The sequence below is a fragment of the Temnothorax americanus genome, unplaced genomic scaffold, assembly GCF_048541705.1.
Source record: "Temnothorax americanus isolate GAGA-0224 unplaced genomic scaffold, ASM4854170v1 Scaffold17, whole genome shotgun sequence".
NCBI lineage: Eukaryota > Metazoa > Arthropoda > Insecta > Hymenoptera > Formicidae > Temnothorax > Temnothorax americanus.
Genome location: NW_027509307.1, coordinates 4,016,547 through 4,034,704, shown reverse-complemented (window position 1 = coordinate 4,034,704; position 18,158 = coordinate 4,016,547). Strand labels below are relative to the sequence as shown.

Below are 18,158 nucleotides of genomic sequence, written 5' to 3'. Positions count from 1 at the left end.
ATATTTCTTCGGAAAACGTATACATAGGAAACATATGCATTTCAATTCCCCGCACATCAACACAGTTACGAACGGGAATGGGATACTTTCGTTATTGATCCAGGATATATGGATCCAGGAGATAAAATTACTAAACGTAATAAGTTTTAAGAAAAAGTAGACGTTTACATATTACAATATACATTACTTCAAGAGTAAATTTACGAAGAAAACAGTCATGAACTACATATTTTGTGTCTCGGTCTATATATATAGTATAGAAAACATTTTAAATATCAAAAAAGAAAAGAGACGAGTTCTAAGGGCCACTTCGACCAAGCTCTGATTAACTTAATCATTGATTAGTCTATTGGAAATGACCAATCACATTTTCTCATTAAGCAGATTGGCAAATGCGATTGGTCATTTCCAATGGACTAATCAACGATTAAGTTAATCAGAGCTTGGTCGAAGTGGCCCTTAAAGTGCCTTATTCTATTCGATTTCTATGATATTTAATTTTTTATAAAGTTGAAAACTGTCCGCCGAATTGAAACTTTTATTCCCTCTTCAATTTTCGATTTGTTTTGAATGAACGGTGCATTGAACCTGTGCGGGCGCTTGATGTTTCGAACAGTCGAAACGCAAGTGCGATGCGTGATACAGCGTCTGCCAGAAACCACGGGGGTCTTCGACCTCTCTTCGCGCGCACGCCGCACGCCCGAAGAATGCATCGCACGTACGCGGCTTGTTCTTGCGCGTAGGTAGCACACGCGGCTCCTTACTAGAGAACCGCCGGTTGCCAACTCGTAAACTTACTGGACCATTCGAACGTTGCCCCGTACGACACGACGGTGGACAAGTATCAGAATGAGGGAGAGCGCAACCTTCTTTCTGGGAACGCAAAAGGAAGCTCGTCCTCGCGATCCATAAATGTAGAAATCGTCGTACGATATCGCGCGACTTCTGTCCCAATGTTATTTCTTCTCAGGTATTATTATACATACGCAAGAGAGCGGCGGAGGGCGGCTTTATCAAATCGTGCTGAAAATGCGCTAATTGTAAATTAACGCCGGAGTCGAGAATCATTAGCGTTTGTACGCTTCACCACTCGCGGCTAATTAAAGGATTTTTATACGCGCGATCTATTCTGATCTAGATTAGTATATTTTATGTCGCATTATAGCATGTCACGTGAGGTTCAGTAATTGCGAATTAATATACAACACGAGATTTATTAGCGGACATGTCTACGACCACTCGCAAATTTGCCACCTTATCTGTCTGTGTAATCCACTCAGCATGAATACGAATATACGAGCGCACTTATAACACGTTTCAGCTTACTTCCGTCGAATAGACAAGCCGGGAACCAGATTACGCACAGCAATTAATTAAGTGGCGTAATTGGTTGCAGCACAGAGTCGGTCGTGATACGCGGCGTCTTTTTTCTTCATCGGTCGTCGGCCGCTTCAAAGTCTGTGACGTCTCCAAAGTAAGTTGATTCTCGAAAGCAAACGTTGCTCAAGAAGGCAAGTCTTTGATTAAGTTCTAGACACAAATAATAAATCAGCCCGCTTAAATTTTTTTAATAATAACGAAATTTAATCCAAGAATCTCTTCAGCGTTAAAAATAATGTTATATAAAATTACGGAGTGAGTAATAGTATTAGAAGACATTTATTCTGTCTTCTTTCCTTACGCATACGCAAACGTCTCCAAAAATCCAAAAAATTTATTTAACAGCTTTTGTTTCAATATATGACGCCTATAAAAAAATTATGAAAACTAGATGACTTATTTCGTATATAAGATTTCATTAACTCAATGCTACGGTTATAGCAAACGACGTTTCACGGTAATTAGAAACACCGATAACCGTTGACACAGTCCGTAATATCGCAGCTAGTTATCGACAGCGGCGGAAAAATTGCGTATTCGCGACGGGGGGAAGAAAAAAATCGCTGCCCAGGCGCCACTTTGGTCGCGCATGAATATTTGCGAATATATAAATAACGCTGTCGTTTTGCACGGGTCAGCGCTGATCGGAAATCAATCTAAAGATAGATCGTGGTTGGCTGAAAATAGAGCCAGAAATTTATGTAGTACCAAAGCACGGACAGATTCTGTCTACTGGTTTACCGCTCGACGCCTCGATCGGTAGATAAACGTCGAGGTTGTTGGCAGCGCACGCAGGTTCTCCCACAGGAAAGCGTGATGAATGTTTTCATGCGTCGGCGAGTCTCAACATTTCTATCTTTATTTTTTACAACCGCGCGCGTGGCCGTTCGTTAGCGGCGTTTTCATTTCGAAGCTCGTTAGGCTATATAAGAAACTAAGTTCTAACTGGGCTAAGAATCGCATTTCGGGGCCTTTTGTCGATCTCGTGATCGCCAAATCGCAATGAGGTTATATTTATTGATAGTTATATGAATAGTTGATCGATCGATATGCTATATTACGGATCGATCGCTTGTCGAATAGGTCGATTAAATAATACGCAAGAAGGTAGGGACAACTGCAGTCAGCTGCAACTTCATACTTGCTACCGGCAACGAATCATTTATGGAGAGAAAGCGACGAAGATTAACGAGAAAAAATTACATCGTCTTGCATTTGTGTACAGCTATGTATGTACATTAAATGAAAAGATAAATAAAAATCTCTTTACCGTAACTTTTCTAGTATACTTATTGACCCCGTTGTCGTTAATTGTAAGAGATCTATAACAGTTGCAATGATAACAAATGACGAACGTTATTCGCATTGATTTATGGGATGTTTTTATTGCCCAATCACATTACCTATTACTTAAGAAAATTAAAAACCGTTATTGTAATTAACGTCTAATGTTTCACAGTAAGAAAGGAAAAATAAAATTGATCTCTACACAACGACAGTCTCACTTCCGACATGTTGCATCCATCTTTTTGCAAGAAAATATACATACAAGTCGATCGGAGCTGACTAAGGGAAAAATCCGCGAAGGGGAACAAGAGCAGAACGTTGTATGCCAGCGAGAGCGAATAAAAAATTGCAGCGAGCGCGTGCGTTCGCGCGCATAAAGCAGTAAATGGGACGCTCGTTAATTTTACGAGCGCGCAGGTTTGCAATGATTGTGACGCTATCAATACGAGGGAGAAATTTATAGCGCAGCATATTCCCGAGACCTATCAGTTCGGTGGCCGACTATCTCGCAGAAATGAAAAGAAAGAAAATAGGAGGAGAAACGAAAAGAAAAAAAAATCTCTCGATCTTCCGAGTTTGCAGTACTGTGCGGGCAACTCTTAATTTTGCGTTCTGAGCGAGAAGAAAAATAGGTAAAAAACCAAACGGCATATTATGGATAAATTTATTTTCACGGAAATAAAATTTCACTTTTCATTATCCGTTTTCCGTAACGAGTAAATCGCTCCACAATTTGACGTTTATAAAATAGTCGTAAAATATTTCTGTTTTTATTGACCGCATAGTTTCCAATCTGTCGTTTTTCCATACGTTGGCACAAAATTACCGTTTGCTTTTCATGTATCGGGATATACTTATCTGATATTCAAACGCTTTAAGAGTATGAGCTTCAAATTAACGGAGATTACGCGTTTAATATGTACATACGTGAAAATTTTTAATACACGCGATAAGCTAATGTAACATTCTGTTACGTGCCCTCTTCGTCTCTCCGGTTCTTTTCCGAATTAGCGAGGAAGCGCGGCTGTAATCGCGCGTCTGGCATTAACTCGGAACCCGTTGGAGATAAAGTTATTAAGGAGCGTAATGATGGCGTGACAGCCCGGTAATTAAATAAAAACCTGGTTAATATATTATACTCGCTTGCGTTTGCGTGCGCGCGCTTGCTCGTCGCACCTTCAGCCTGCCTTTCTTGTACGTCGTATCGATGCTGTACGACGATGCTTTCGATTCCCACGATTTAATAGGAAAAGCATGCACACGTTGCGGCCTGTTACCCGCCATTCGCCGCCGATGTTGTTGTGCGTCGCTTCTTAATCGGACGACTTATAGATAGTGGAGCAAATCATGCCATCGGCGCACCGATGCGCATCTCATATAACGTGTATGCGTTTACACGTACCTATATCATAAACCATTATAAAATACATAAATCTGTAATAAAAGCGCACGATATAATCTGGTAATTTCTCGTCTGCATGAAGGAAAGAAGAGAAAGAATACACTCATGATCTTCTCTAATGACCCTCACATTAAGTAAAGTAAAGACTCAATAAGTAAGGTCTTCCCTTTTACAAGTTCGTATTCACGAATTATAGCCGACGACCTCGGAAGCGTCGATTATCAGCGACTTAATTGCCGTGTGCCGCTTCTCCACGTGTTTCATTGATTTTCTCGATGCGCCTAGCCCGTTCGACCCGCGAGCTGAGACCGAAAAGTGCAATCGCAGATGCGTCGTGTGTGCGTGCATGTTCTCACACTCCGCTCGCGTAATTACGGTAAACAGACCCCGCGTGATTATCTTTCCTCTCTACAGCGCATCGTGGTCACGTATCGCAACAATTGCGATCTAGGTTTTACTAGCGACGATCGACGCTTCGATGATCCCGATCACGATACTGTAATACCGCAGCGCGTAAGCTCCAAACGTGCGTGGGTTACGTTTAAGCGGATTAAGGTATTATTCGTTAAGGCTACGTGCAAACGAACGGCGAGCGCGAAATTGAGTTTATTTAAAACTTTCTCTCCGGCGTGCGCTGCCAGTGACGAGAAAATCGAATGTGAATCGAACGTTAATCAATGTTCGGTTCGTCCTCACTGCGACACATGTGATCTTCTCGATTTTAACAGGAAAGTCGTTTCGCATTCACTGCTCGTTCGCTCTATATTTTAAATTTTATTTTAAAATAAAAAACGTGAGGTTTACATTTACGGGGCCAATTAATACGCACCAATCGTAAAAATTTTTATACAGATATCTATAAAATTGCGATCTGAAGTAGCGCGACTAAAAAAAAATCGTCGTACAAAACTTGAAATGGTATTATTATAACATTATTGTAAGATGTTCGCGCGCGAAAGACAATATCGCAAAATTCGAAAGATAATTTATTAGTAAGGAAGATAATTGGCAATCTATGCTCCAACGCGCAATCTGCTCGTTAATTTATTCTGGCCGCTTAACTGACTGTTTTTTATTCGATCAATATTATTAGATACGGAGATCTTTTTAAAAGAGTACCACGATAATCTATCTTGGTCACGAGTGTAGACAGTTAAGAATGATTAATTACGATATACAACGGGAGCCACGCTGAGGAAACCCTAAAAAGTAGCGCGCACGGTTACACACGCACAAAAGCTTAAGCTCGAAACCGCATGTTCCCCATTATTACGTGTGCAATCTTCGCCACGCATTTACTACGACGTGCTACTATGACAAAGCAGCATTTCTGTCGCCTCGACGACGTAATTGAATAGGCTAATTGCTGTGGCGCGTTAACGTTTGTGCCGAGTACCAGCACTGCGGGCTTCTGAGAACAAGAACAGTGAGGAGTGGTATCAACTGGGCAGAAAGGAAACCGAAGACCGTTAAGGACGAAGGGGAGCAGGGAGGAGACGGGCGTAATCACGAAACGATAGTCCAAGTACGAGCAAGAAGAACCGCCGAGAGAACGGTCGTCTAAGATGCACACAGCCCCGCACTGGAGTCTCGGTGATCGTGCAGGCAAGCGGCTTCCAGTCCGGAGATCTCCTTACCCGGTAGAAGATCGGTTCTCGTTAACCGCGGGCGAGTTGCCGTCGACCTCGCTATTGGAAATTTAACGATGGTTGAACGCTCAGATAGATGAAAGGCGCTCGGTAATATTCGCCGATTTTGAAATTCAATTTACGAGCGGAACCGTATAGCGGCCAAGTCTATTTGGATCGTTTCATCTGTAAGCTAACTTTGTTAAAACTTTAATACGCTATACGTACCGTCTACGAGAAACGAGAGCTTAATCGGCATCGGGGGTCTTGTTTACAAATGGTCGAGGTGTTCAAAGTGATCTAAATCGCTTCCGCATTGACCAAACGGAAAAATCGAAAAGGCGAAAAAGAGAAATGCGGGACTAGTCGAAGATATCTTATTTCGCATAATATGAAATATAACTCTCATCATCCGCTTATTTGACGAAATGTATAAGAACATATTCATGGAAATGTCTCGATTTTCATATAAGAATGGGCCGTATCTCCTTCACCCCATTTGGCCCTGCCTATTTCGGCGACTCGGACGTAAATCTTCCTTCCCCTCGAGTGATCGCGAGGGAACCGAGTGAGAGAAGTATCAAGTATTACATATGTACTACACTCCGTCACCTCGTTCCACTACCGTGAGAGAAATCGGCGCGGTCGACGCTTCGGATATCAGCGCGCCTTGCAGATTTCGCGACCTTGGCGCCGTCGTTCATGAGATCGTTAACGGCCAGATACGCGCCCGGCGATCATTACGGTTTTACGACGAAGTCAGCGTGCTCGATTACACCTTATTATTAGCGACGCGCGTTAATCGAGCCCTCGGCCGTAAAAATTTTCGGATATGTCCACGGCTCTCTCAATCGACGCGTCAAACTTTCTCCGAGATTCGCACGTGGCGTAATGATACCTCGTATGAAGATATTTACAGTTCAAACCGGTATCGTCAATTCGCGGTGATCAGCAATGATTTTCGTTGCTTCTTTATCGTGAATATATATCGAGTGTTTTTCTTATAAATTCATTAAAGAGTTAGAAATTCAAAGAAGACTAAGCCATGTTTAAGAAGAACAAATTACCCGGTGCATTTTAATAAAGCACCAGCTGCTAATTTAAAAGCGTCGTAATCCAGAAAGCGTCAATGCGGAGGAAAGAAATAAAAAAGTGTACTTTTACAAGAGTAATAAAGAGCCGTCTCGGTTAAAGGCGGAGTATCGCTTGCTTCAAAATACAATGTAATTAATTAGGCGCTTCAAAGTACGTAATGGTTTCTTCCCTTAACAGGACGCTGCTTGCTAACACGAGAAGACCATATTATCCAGACTCTTATAAGCGCCGCGCCTCTACAAAAAAAGGGGTGTATAAAAGAGTACATGCAGATATAAAAGAATAAATGGGTGCGCTCGTAATATGCATACACGCGTGTGCAGGAAAATGGATGGGAAAACGGACGAGGGCAGTAGAGAATGAGCGGTAACCAACTCTCTCCAAAGGGATCTGGCTCCACTTGGTGGTTCGGCCGCGACATAATGCTCTTACAGCATAGAAACGACCATGGGGTGCCACGCGCAAGGGCCTCCTATTACACTCACCATGCAAAAACCGCTGCGCCCGGGAACGATTTATTGCGGTCGAGAGATGTTGCTCTTGCGCGTCTTAAGACGAAATTAAATCGCGTAGGCGGATTATTCTCGTAAGTCGCACGAAGGCAGACGGACGTCCATGTCGGACGTGGGCACGCCTCGCGATGAGGGACAGATGATACGCGAGAATATCCGACGCAATATATATAAAAACGCGGCGCGCAAGATCGCCTTTATGGTCACAACGACTTTACAATATGGCATGCTAAAGAATACACATACACATTCACTCTTTCTCTATCTGTTTATCTACTTTCCAAATTCAATAAACAGGCCAAGTACTATTAAAGGCAAGTTAAATAACAATCAATTGAAGACCTTTAACTATATTGATCTACAAAGCAGCGAATTATTATCGAAGAATAGTTCGATTTTTAAATACGCATAGATTTTTGGCAGAATTGAGAAATCGTTCTTAGCTGTTCCTCCGACGATTCTCCGACAAAGTTTGAAGAGGTTCTTTTATCCTTATTTGTTTTTACATCTATAAATATCGACGAATGATTTTCTTCGCACACTCACCGTTTCCTAAGCCAGGGAATAAATTTTGCGCCACTGCGTTTCGTAAAACCGAGATGTTAACGTATGCGACCTCGGTATCTCGCGCCACTCCGAGTAGTTTAATCAAGACGCGAAGGTGTTGCTTGCGGCAACGATGATCGGCCACGTTACACGTTGTATGTACATAAAGAATTCGAGGCTGAGTCAAGAATCGCGTGTATGAAGGTGTCGTCAGCGAGTTGCGCGATGGCTCGATACGCTCGATAGCATTAACGCGTCCGAGAAAATCGCTTCGGGCGATTGAATGATATCGATTCATATGCCGCGCGATAACTGTCCTTCTACCGTGGATAGCGGTCCCTTTCAGTTTCATCCGCGATTGCTTCCGGTTCGAGTCTTCAAGGAATGCCTCGACGAAGCGCGTCACAAGTTGACGTGTAGTGGCTCTGGTAACTTGGCATTGGAAGATGTGTATTCACACCGTGAAGATTCGCATCCTTTTAAAAGATATTAAAAAAGAGGAACGAGAAAAATCTTGCGTACTTTGGTAAACGCAATTCTTCATGAAATATTCAGAAAAAGTTGATAAATATTGACGGGAAATTGAAGTGATGATTCCAGTCAAATGCGAATGAGTTGCTAGATAATATCCACTTATTCTATTTTTAAAACTTTTCAAGAGAGAAACGAGAAAAATTACGCATCTCTCTGTTATGTATCATTTATGTAACATTTCGAAAAACCGGTGAATTTCGAAGAACGCTTTCAAGAGAATTGGGTGATATCGATTCTGTCATACGGGATAATAAATAATCACCGTACCAAAAACAGCGCCGGTTTCTTTTGGCTTTTTAGTCGTCCCGAGCTCGTGTTCCTTTCGGAGAACGCTCTCTAGAGGTGTTAACAAAGTCTCTGAGTCCGCGCAGCTGAGACCGCACCTGAGCAAAAACTTCGGCGATAACCATCGAAAACTGACGTAACGCGATTAAAGCGCAATTAGACGCTTTTGTACGCGGGTGACGTAGGTGGATTCCGAAGGCCGCGAAGACCACTTTTAACAACGATCCGATCCTAATCGATCTTAGACGATAGAAAGGTACGATCGTAATCAGTAACGAGGCGTGCCAAACAAAGGATCATCGACGACTCGCCTGACGAAGACGGCTGCTTGCGCCATTATTGCGTTACAGACATTTTTGTAATCCGCGGGTCGCCTCCGCGCGGTGTTCGTTACTTTCATTAAGTCGTTGGTACTCCGTGATCACCGGGGCCAGGCGAAAATGCTGGGCAAAATTGAATTATGGAATATACACTACGACGTTTATAATTTCCGCCGTAATTTTCGTAACTTTCGCCTTCTTGAGATTTCTAACAACAGGATATATATAATAAACATGTAAAAATAAGAGAAATTGATGTCCGCATAAATCAAGAAATTACTTAATTAATACGTGTAATCTTATATTATAATCATTTTTTAAATTCTTCCGTTATTTTAAAGTTACATGTAGGATATTACAAGAATGGTACTATACGGATTAAATTTGTATTCTGGTCGCAAAAATAACTCGAAAATAAATATAATCAAGTTGCTGACAGGATGCTGTCGCGATATTGAACGATATCGAACCGCGATTATTAAAGGGATATCGCTCATAATGACACTGGTCGAAGAAGAAAAGATTCTTCTTCGGTTTCTGATACAGCATCCGTCGCTGACGAGCCACGAACGCCTCGCTGGCGCTGCAACTTTATCAACTCGGTTTCCTACCGCGCCACCCGTGGCGATTATAAATCCACCCACTGAAAGGAAGCGCACGCCTTCGAGCTTGTGCTCTGACGCAGGACATTGGTAGCTATTATAGCAAGCAAACCGCTCAGAAGAAAAGAACATAGTGAAAAAAAAAAAATGAAAGGGTCGCGCCTTTCTTGGATACAGGCACAATTTATCCTACGGAAAGTTATTTATAGAACGCATAAATTTGAAAAGAAAAGGAGTTAAACAATATAACTACGCCGTGCATTCTGAAAACGTAATTCTCTATTCAAGGTATATGATTAAAATCGTGAAATTATGAAACTCATGAAAGTGACGCCAGTTGAAAGTTAATCAAGTTACGACGAAAGATTTTCATTTTCTTCCTGCCACACTGATTGTGAGATACAAATCGCTCTTATAAACCTGCCCGAGTCCGCGATGCATTCCCGTCTTACCCGATCTGCAGAACGCAACGGTATAAAGAGGAAAGAAGAGACCGCAATGAGAAAATTCAGCGCCGAGCGTGTGGCATTCTAGAAAGCGGCCACGCGCGATGGAGACGGCGTGACTATTGCGGCTTGCAAAATGAAGCGGGTGCGAGAATGATCGTCGAGAGAATGATCACGGCGTGCGATACGGGACCGAGGAACCCGAGGAGAGGAATACCTTTCTCCGGTACAACACACATTTGGAGGAGAGACGCGAAGAGGGAAAGAAACTCGCGTATACGCGCGCGCGTCGGCGCGTGCCATAAGCGTCGCCCACGCGCGACACGCGCGGAAAGATTTTCTATCTTCGGCTCTAGCTTCGTCTCTCTCTCTCTCTCTCTCTCTCTCTCTCGTTCTCTTCTCATTTCTCTCGTTAGGAAAACAAAGGTTACGAGTGCGTGTACTGCCGGCCTGAAAAATCACGAGCGTTTCAGTGCAAAAAGTTTCTTCTCTACGTCTTTTTATCTATATCAGCTGCCTTAACGTAGACTTCTTGGTATTAGATAGGTCTTTCTCTAATCTTTTAATTAACTTAGACATATTAATTTAATTTATGATAGAGAACTGTATCAACATTATATTTTTTAACTCGTAAAAAGGAGAATGTAGTTTTTGGTACAACTGCGGACGTTCGCGCTGGATCTCCACGTCGGCAACTGCGTCGTGTGTGTGTGCATGGGGATTCTCTAATAACTCCTTAACGACAGTTTCGGTATCGTTGCGCAGTTTTTTTTTACTATATATAATATCTGCGCAACAATATCGAAACTGTCGTTGGGGAGTTAGAGAACCCCCGTGCTGGTGAGCGTGTAGTTTTGTGCGTGTCGCGAAAGGTAGAAGCGAGAATTCCGCACGGTTCGGATCGACAAACGGCGATGCAGTTATAGCGCGAATCGGTTCTGGATCGGCAGCACGTTTACGGCGCGTGCCGAACCTTCTGCCCACGCGCGCGAGCTAAACGGAATTTTTACGTGCGAGTTTTATATCAGAATTGAAATCGATATAATATTGGATCGTGTATTTTCTCGCAATAATTTCTAGCCGAGCGATATGAATATTATAATTTATCGGTAACGCTTAGCCTTTATTGCGAAATCCAGTCCGTAATCAGTCAGTGCAGTTCTGAATTTCTTCTCGTGCCGTTGTGTAACCGCGTGACGGTCCACTTTGCGTTCTTTACGCACTTCAAAAACATAACTCGATGATCAGAGGATGGAACCTCTAATTGATCAACGTGCACCGTATACATATACGGCGGTTCGAGATATTCGTCTTTTTTTTTACAACGCATGCCGCACCGCTGATATGTAAATAAGCGCGTCGTTAGCGAGAAATTATATTAAATAAGCCTCTGCCGGTTTTTTTATAAAAGACATATCGCGATCGCGGATGAGCGTACTTAAGAGTTAATGCAAAATGAGCGTAACGATATCGAGCCCCTTAAGACTTGAGAAACCCGTTCTCGAAAGAGCAAATAATTGTCGCAATTTTCTCTCGCACATTTACAATTAACACAAACACCATGAGAGGTTGCTCCTATCGTCGATAATGACGAAATAATATAAAAACATGATGTAGCCATAATACGTAAATTACGTAACCGTTATTGCATTAATCGTTTGATACTTTCCTATATTAAAAGACCATAACATGTTTTTTATACATTATATAAAAATATTGTAAGGGGTCATCCTTAATCAATCAACATTAACAGATTGTAATAAGTCAAAGTTATTCAACAGTTGGAAGGCAAACGTGACAATGAAGTAAATAAACATCTTACGATAAGAATATTATACATCAATGCAATTGTTCATAAGAAAATGCAAATTTTCGTTCGATAGATTGTTCTCTTGAATAATACACATTTCTACGACTCGAGGTACTCGTTTACCTTATCCGGTGAACTGGAGAACATCGATGACCGCCGCGGTCGCTACTGCGTCGCGTAACGAGACTCGTGTGCATACGAGGGAGGATGGAGGAGCACAACGGGCTTCCGTGGAAAACCTCGCGAGCTTTCATGAGACGTGGAACGAAAATAAATGCGTGATTTATCGCGCTGCGCCGAGATTTACGGCATTTTACTCTCGTCGGTATACGACCCGTCCGTGCCGTTAGCCACTCCTTTCCTCGGAAGTGAAGAGAACAGGAGTAGAATGTTAGTACAGCAATCGTTTCGGTTTAACTTTCATTTCCTAAGCATATACGAAATCTCGCAGGGAAATTATCCAACATAAAACGAAGAAAGCAACACGTGATCGTAGATGGGAGATAATTGCGGCTTTAACATAGTTCGTTCCTAGAGAATATACGAGCGCGCGATGCAAAGCCGTGATTATAAACTAAACTGCGGGTTATATTTAAAATATGAGACTATTAAAGAAGCGTCTATGTTAACCCTTAACCTGGCGTAAGATTACGGAAGGTGGATTTACAATCGTATAATTGTAAAAAAAGTATGACTGAGTTATGTATCGTAAAATATCTGCAGAAAGCGAAAGTTCAAGTAATGAAATAGAAAAAAATATTGTAAAAACGGTTATATGCAAATTAATTAAATAATTACATGGATATAAGATTAATAAAAATAATTACATAAATATTACAAAAATATCTCACTGATATCGCGTTACGCGGTTGTGTTGCTATAGTTAATCTTAAGAAACAACTAAAAGTAGCTCAAATATGTCAACACATTTACTGCATGCTTGTAGACATTGAAGACACTGTAGACATTGTAGGCAAAAACGCAACTCCAAGTTTGCGCCGTCTACGTGATGTTTTGACGCCTTGCAAATCGCTGCACCGCCTTTCTTTTTCGCTTCGACGCGAAACCTTGAATGTCACGACCATGTGTTTTGTCAGCAAGAAAAGTTTCGCGCACGTACATTTGTATTTTCGAGACAAACGGCGCACGATTTTTCGCCATAAATTTCCACCGTGTCATGCGTGTACCTCTTTGAAAGACATGCAGCTAGCATATGTGCATTTTAATCTTTAAATGAATGAATGTGTAGAGAAAAATTAAGTAAGAGAGTACAAATAAAAAGCGTAAGAAATAAAGAAAATAAAGAAGTAGGAGAAGGGTAATAATATACTCAAAGAGATTAATTCGCAAATAGTTGCGTAAACGCAATAAGTGCGTGCATTAACGTCGTAAATGTTAAAAGATGAAAGAAGGAACGAAAAAAGGGTCGTCGAAAGAAGGGTTCATCTTTCAAGTCCATATATGTTTTGCTGAGAGAATGATACAGAAACGGCGGACTTAGAGTAAATCAGTGCACACGATCGCGTTCTTTTAAGGCGCCGTCGGCCAAAATGAAATCTTGCTTTCGACGTCGATGTAACGAGAAACACACGCAGGAATACATTTCCCGCTTAATTTCTAGCAGCCTTCGGCCGTCCACGGGGGCGGTATATAAAACGACTTGTTATTCACGCCTCGGTAATCAACGGGACATCTCCACGCTTTCGAGTCGTAACCACAAACGAAAATAAAGGAACGGAGAGAACGGGGAATTTCATTTTGTGTCGTAGGCGTTTGATCCGATAGCCTCGATTGCCGGGGACATCGCGCGGCAATTAAGGGAGAGAAAAGCAAGCGAGGAAATCGGGATCGAGTCGTATAGCTGCAAGCTAGCTGCTTCCAATATATCAATGACGTCCGGCTTTTATGTTGGCGAAAATAAAATTACGGACTCTCGCTTACAATCGCAGCTTGTATCGCCGCGAGGGGCACGGCGCGGCGGCAGAAACTGGCGCGGGTGGTCCCGCGCAAAACGCAGCTGTAAACGGCAAAACGGTAATTATCGGTGGCGCCAGCCCGCGTGCCACGCGACACAAGCATTGCTAGTATGAATTTATGCACCCCATGAACCCCGGGGCAACGTGGCGCGACTGCGAAACCCGGCAAAAGGGCGCGAGTGAGCGAGCGCGGTAGGAAAATCTCGACGTTTGGTTTCGATGGTATTCCAGTTGAAAAATCAGCCTTCGAGGCTCTGTTAAAATTATCCCCGTGGTTTTACCCTGCCCTACAAAAAAAAAAGTCTCGCGAGATCCTCAAGTGTTGCAGAATTTATAGAAGTTAATTCTCGATTTTAGTTATTCAATAACTATAGCATTCAAAATATCATAGCATCCAGATAAACCTAATTCATCTTCATGTTAAAGAAAGCGAATTTATATGCATTAGTGTACAGTTTTGGATTCTTTTCCTTGCCCTTCTTATATAACGTGTTGTTCTCTTTCTACTACACAGTTGCCACTTTATATTCTCTTTACCTTGTTGAGTATATTACTCGCGATTAAGACACATTTTTCATGCACTGCCGATTGAAACTTGTCTCTCCAATGAGCGGTCGTTTATTTCGCAAAATGTATATTATCTTGTTAACAAAAAACGATCACTTGCGCACATATTAAACGCGTCCGCTTTCGTAAAAAATTTTTTGCGCGTTTTCGCTCGAACAGATATGCGTTACGAAAGATATACGATTGCGTCTTAAGCGGATCGCTTTCCGTAATCGAGACATTGCGGTCGATACCCGGAGGACTTCCACGGTCGGCTGAAGACTATTTCCCTCGCGAATCAACCCGTTTGTATGGACGCACCGCAAACAATCGCTGCCGGTTCTCAGGAGCGGAACGAAAGCAAACCTTCCGGCACAGGTACAATGTACCCTCTCGACGTGCCTTATACCGGGATAATTAGAAGAGAATTGCTTTGTCATTTTCGACGTGCAATAGAGCGCTTAACAAGCTCGTTCGCAATCTGAGCGCGGTCTGTGCCCCTGTGTATTCGGAATTTAATTAGAATCGAGTAACGTCTCTCCCCCATGAAACAAGGCTCTCGTCATTCCGCGATGTAATTGCATTTCACACTGAGGAATAACGTGACTTTTTTTCTACTTCCTGTTCTTCGAGAAAAACTCTGTATAAATTGCTACAAAATATTTAGACTGGAAAAAGTACAAAATAACAAATCTTAATTCTGATTTTCATGGAATCCATTATTCTTTATCCTAAAAAAAGGATATAAAGGATTCTTCTGTTCAAAATCGCAGTGACACATCAATAATATTAAAATAATGTGACGAACACGAATGGTTATACCGTGTGACTATACCGCGCTGTTTCGCGCTGATGTTCTTTTGTTGGCCACAAAGCGAAGTGTATATTTAGTTACTCAATGCATATTCTACCATAAGTATTGGGCTATCGCCGTATGCTATCCGGACAGTGCGCAAATAATACCGTTACAGGAACACGACGTCCGTCCTGTATAAGCATATCGTATACACTATACACCTGGTGTCGTTGCCTCCTGACGCCAATCGTGTGAGGTGTTTTAACGAGCAAACTTTCTGCCTGCAAATTTCTTTCGCGTTAACCGTTCTTGCGTAAGACATTCCCGAGATCTGATATCGACTCGTTGATGTTCGCCGCACATTAGCAACCCGATACCGTTATAAATAACGTTCGTCGCTTTCGCGAACGTTAACAATGTGGTCAATTACAACGCCTAGCCGCACAACGATACCCACACAATGACAAAAAAAAAGATCCATTGGCGAGAGAAAGAGAGAAAGACCATAACGGAGTATCATGACTATTATTCGCGCGACTGATCAGAATGAGTGGGAGAATTTATCATAGTTCAAGACTTTAAAAACTCACGCGGGGAACTCTCAACAATCGGATCGTTTGTTTTGGAAAGTGTATGAGTCAGTACAATTGAATTTCATAACAAAGAGATATAGCGGAGAATAATTGATACTCTATACCCGCATATCTGCTTATTAGATCCGGATTGGATTAATGTTTTTTTTTAAACTTTGCACTCTGTTTTATTATTTCCTCTGAAACACGTGTTACTTTTCAACACGTCCTGTAACTCCCACATTTGCTGTACGAAAGAGGGACATATTTTGCACGACCGATCAATAAACATCGAAATAAATTGAATAATAATTTGCATTAAAAGACGGCTTTTCGATTTCATTTTGTTAGTCAACAACCGCAACAGATGCCGCTTTCGCAAATAGCAATAAATATCAACCGATACCGTCGTTATTAAGCGGAGATTTAAATCCCCAGGAATGCAGATTGCGCGGAAAGCAATTCACGAGAATTCACGGAAACAGAAATATCTCTCATACATTACGCGCGCGTAAGTATTATCAGCGCGCATATGTGCTGTTGTTTTGTCGGCGATTGTTCTCTCCGCGAGAAGCGGAATGGTTTGCCGCAGGATCACAAATTATCATAACGACATTCCGAGGCTATCGCCAATGCCGTACGTTTGCCCGAACGGACTAAACACGATGATAGTTTTATTTTCCAATGTGGGAAAAAAGCGTGCGACCTTTGATTTCAGGCCGACATACTATTTCATGGGCGATACATGTTGCTGTTTTAATCAACATTATAGCCACAAATTTATTATATAAAATATAATACTCTCTATAATTTTGTCATTGAGCAAAGAAAGAATTTGAAGAGAAATCAATAATGTGTGTTATAATCACGTTATTTTAATCGACTCGGGAGATACACGAAGCCACTGTTTTTTAATAGCCATATTCCGCATTCCGCGCGCGGTTCAAAACGTGACGGCGACCACGAGAAGCGCGGGAAACCGTAACAAAATCGTGATCCAACTTAATATAGGCCTCACGATTATTGCGGGAGACTGTCGCATCGTCCGTAGCCGCCGGGCATCGAAGCCATCGTCGAGCGACCCGCGGGAAGTGTTTTACGCGCAAATGGAAATCACGGGTTTGCGCGCTGAGTGATCTTTCCACGTCTTCCTCTTCGCGATTCCGACACCGGAGCGTTATTAGGTGAAAAAAGAGAGGCGGAGAGAAGAGCCGAGAAAAAGACGGGCTACCGCACGCCCGTCGGGAGCTAGGAACGATCCATTAAGCTCGTTAGGATTTAAATCCGGGGTCGATACAAGGTTTTCCGCTTGACGGGCGTGGCGTCTGTTCTCCATCCATATACAGGCGACCACACGTCCCACATCTTCAACACGATCTGCGTTTTCTCTCCGCGGGGCCGCGAAGTGCGCGATAATCGAGCTGGGAGCTCGCCTACGTGGTAACTGTACATTGTGGGTCATTGCTTGCGATAAGTGCCCTGAATGTCCGACATTTTTGCGAGATGTTAATGGGCTCGATCTTGGACACCGTGCGTTGCGCGCGCGACGCACACCGCGCGCGGAGATATATTCTCTTTTATCGATTAGCCATGCCTACCCGGCACGTCGACGTATCGTAGAGAAGCGGTTATGGGCGAAATTAAATTTGCATAAACGTCCCAGGTCGGCTCGACCCGCTCGCTCGCCACGGATTTATATGCCCGTCTTCCGGGACGGAAATCGTGCGGCTGGAGGGCATTTACTCTCCTAGAGGAAATTTACCTACTTTTGACGATTATGCACGATTTCACGCGGCAATCTCGATCGCTTCGTCGCCGATACATCATTATCGATACGTAGAATATCCTTCCCCTTTATCGCTTTCCCGTTAATGACACTTTGACGAATCGGGCTTTTCCGTCGAACTCCGTCGAACGCATAATTGCAAAGTTACCACCGGAAATTATACTCTCTCGCCGAGTCGAATTGAAAGAATGCGAAGCCGGCTGTTGCCTTTCAGAGTTCATTTCGAACAAACTTTCTTTAATTCAAAGCGCAATAACTCAACACAATTGAAATTGCAATGTTATTACAGCAAACAACTGTGAATTATCGAGCTTTTCCTCTGTCAAATAAACGAATGAAAAATAAATAATTGAAGTTATTGAATTTGTTGGCGCGGCTGTTATCTATCAGAGCGATTGACGGTTAAAAGATTTTGAGTAATATTGTAAACGGGCAGATTGATGTCTTCCGCCAAAAATCAAGTGCAAAATTTCCTCGATTCGCGATCAAAGATCTCGATCCGTCGCGGCTACGTGCGGGAACGCACGGCCGATCGATCGAAATTCGTAGATCTTGCTTGAGAATGGCGCGCGTGGCATTTTTAACGGCGCCGATAACGCACCTGGCGCAATAATGCGCGCTTTGATGAATGAGGT

The 18,158-nt window shown here is 42.6% G+C and overlaps 1 protein-coding gene across 3 annotated transcripts in view; it reads right to left on the bottom strand.

The window, feature by feature from the left end:
* Sema5c (Semaphorin 5c) overlaps positions 1–18,158 on the bottom strand; it is a 100,034-nt gene that overhangs the window by 35,515 nt on the left and 46,361 nt on the right. The gene's annotated exons all lie outside the window — the stretch shown is intronic.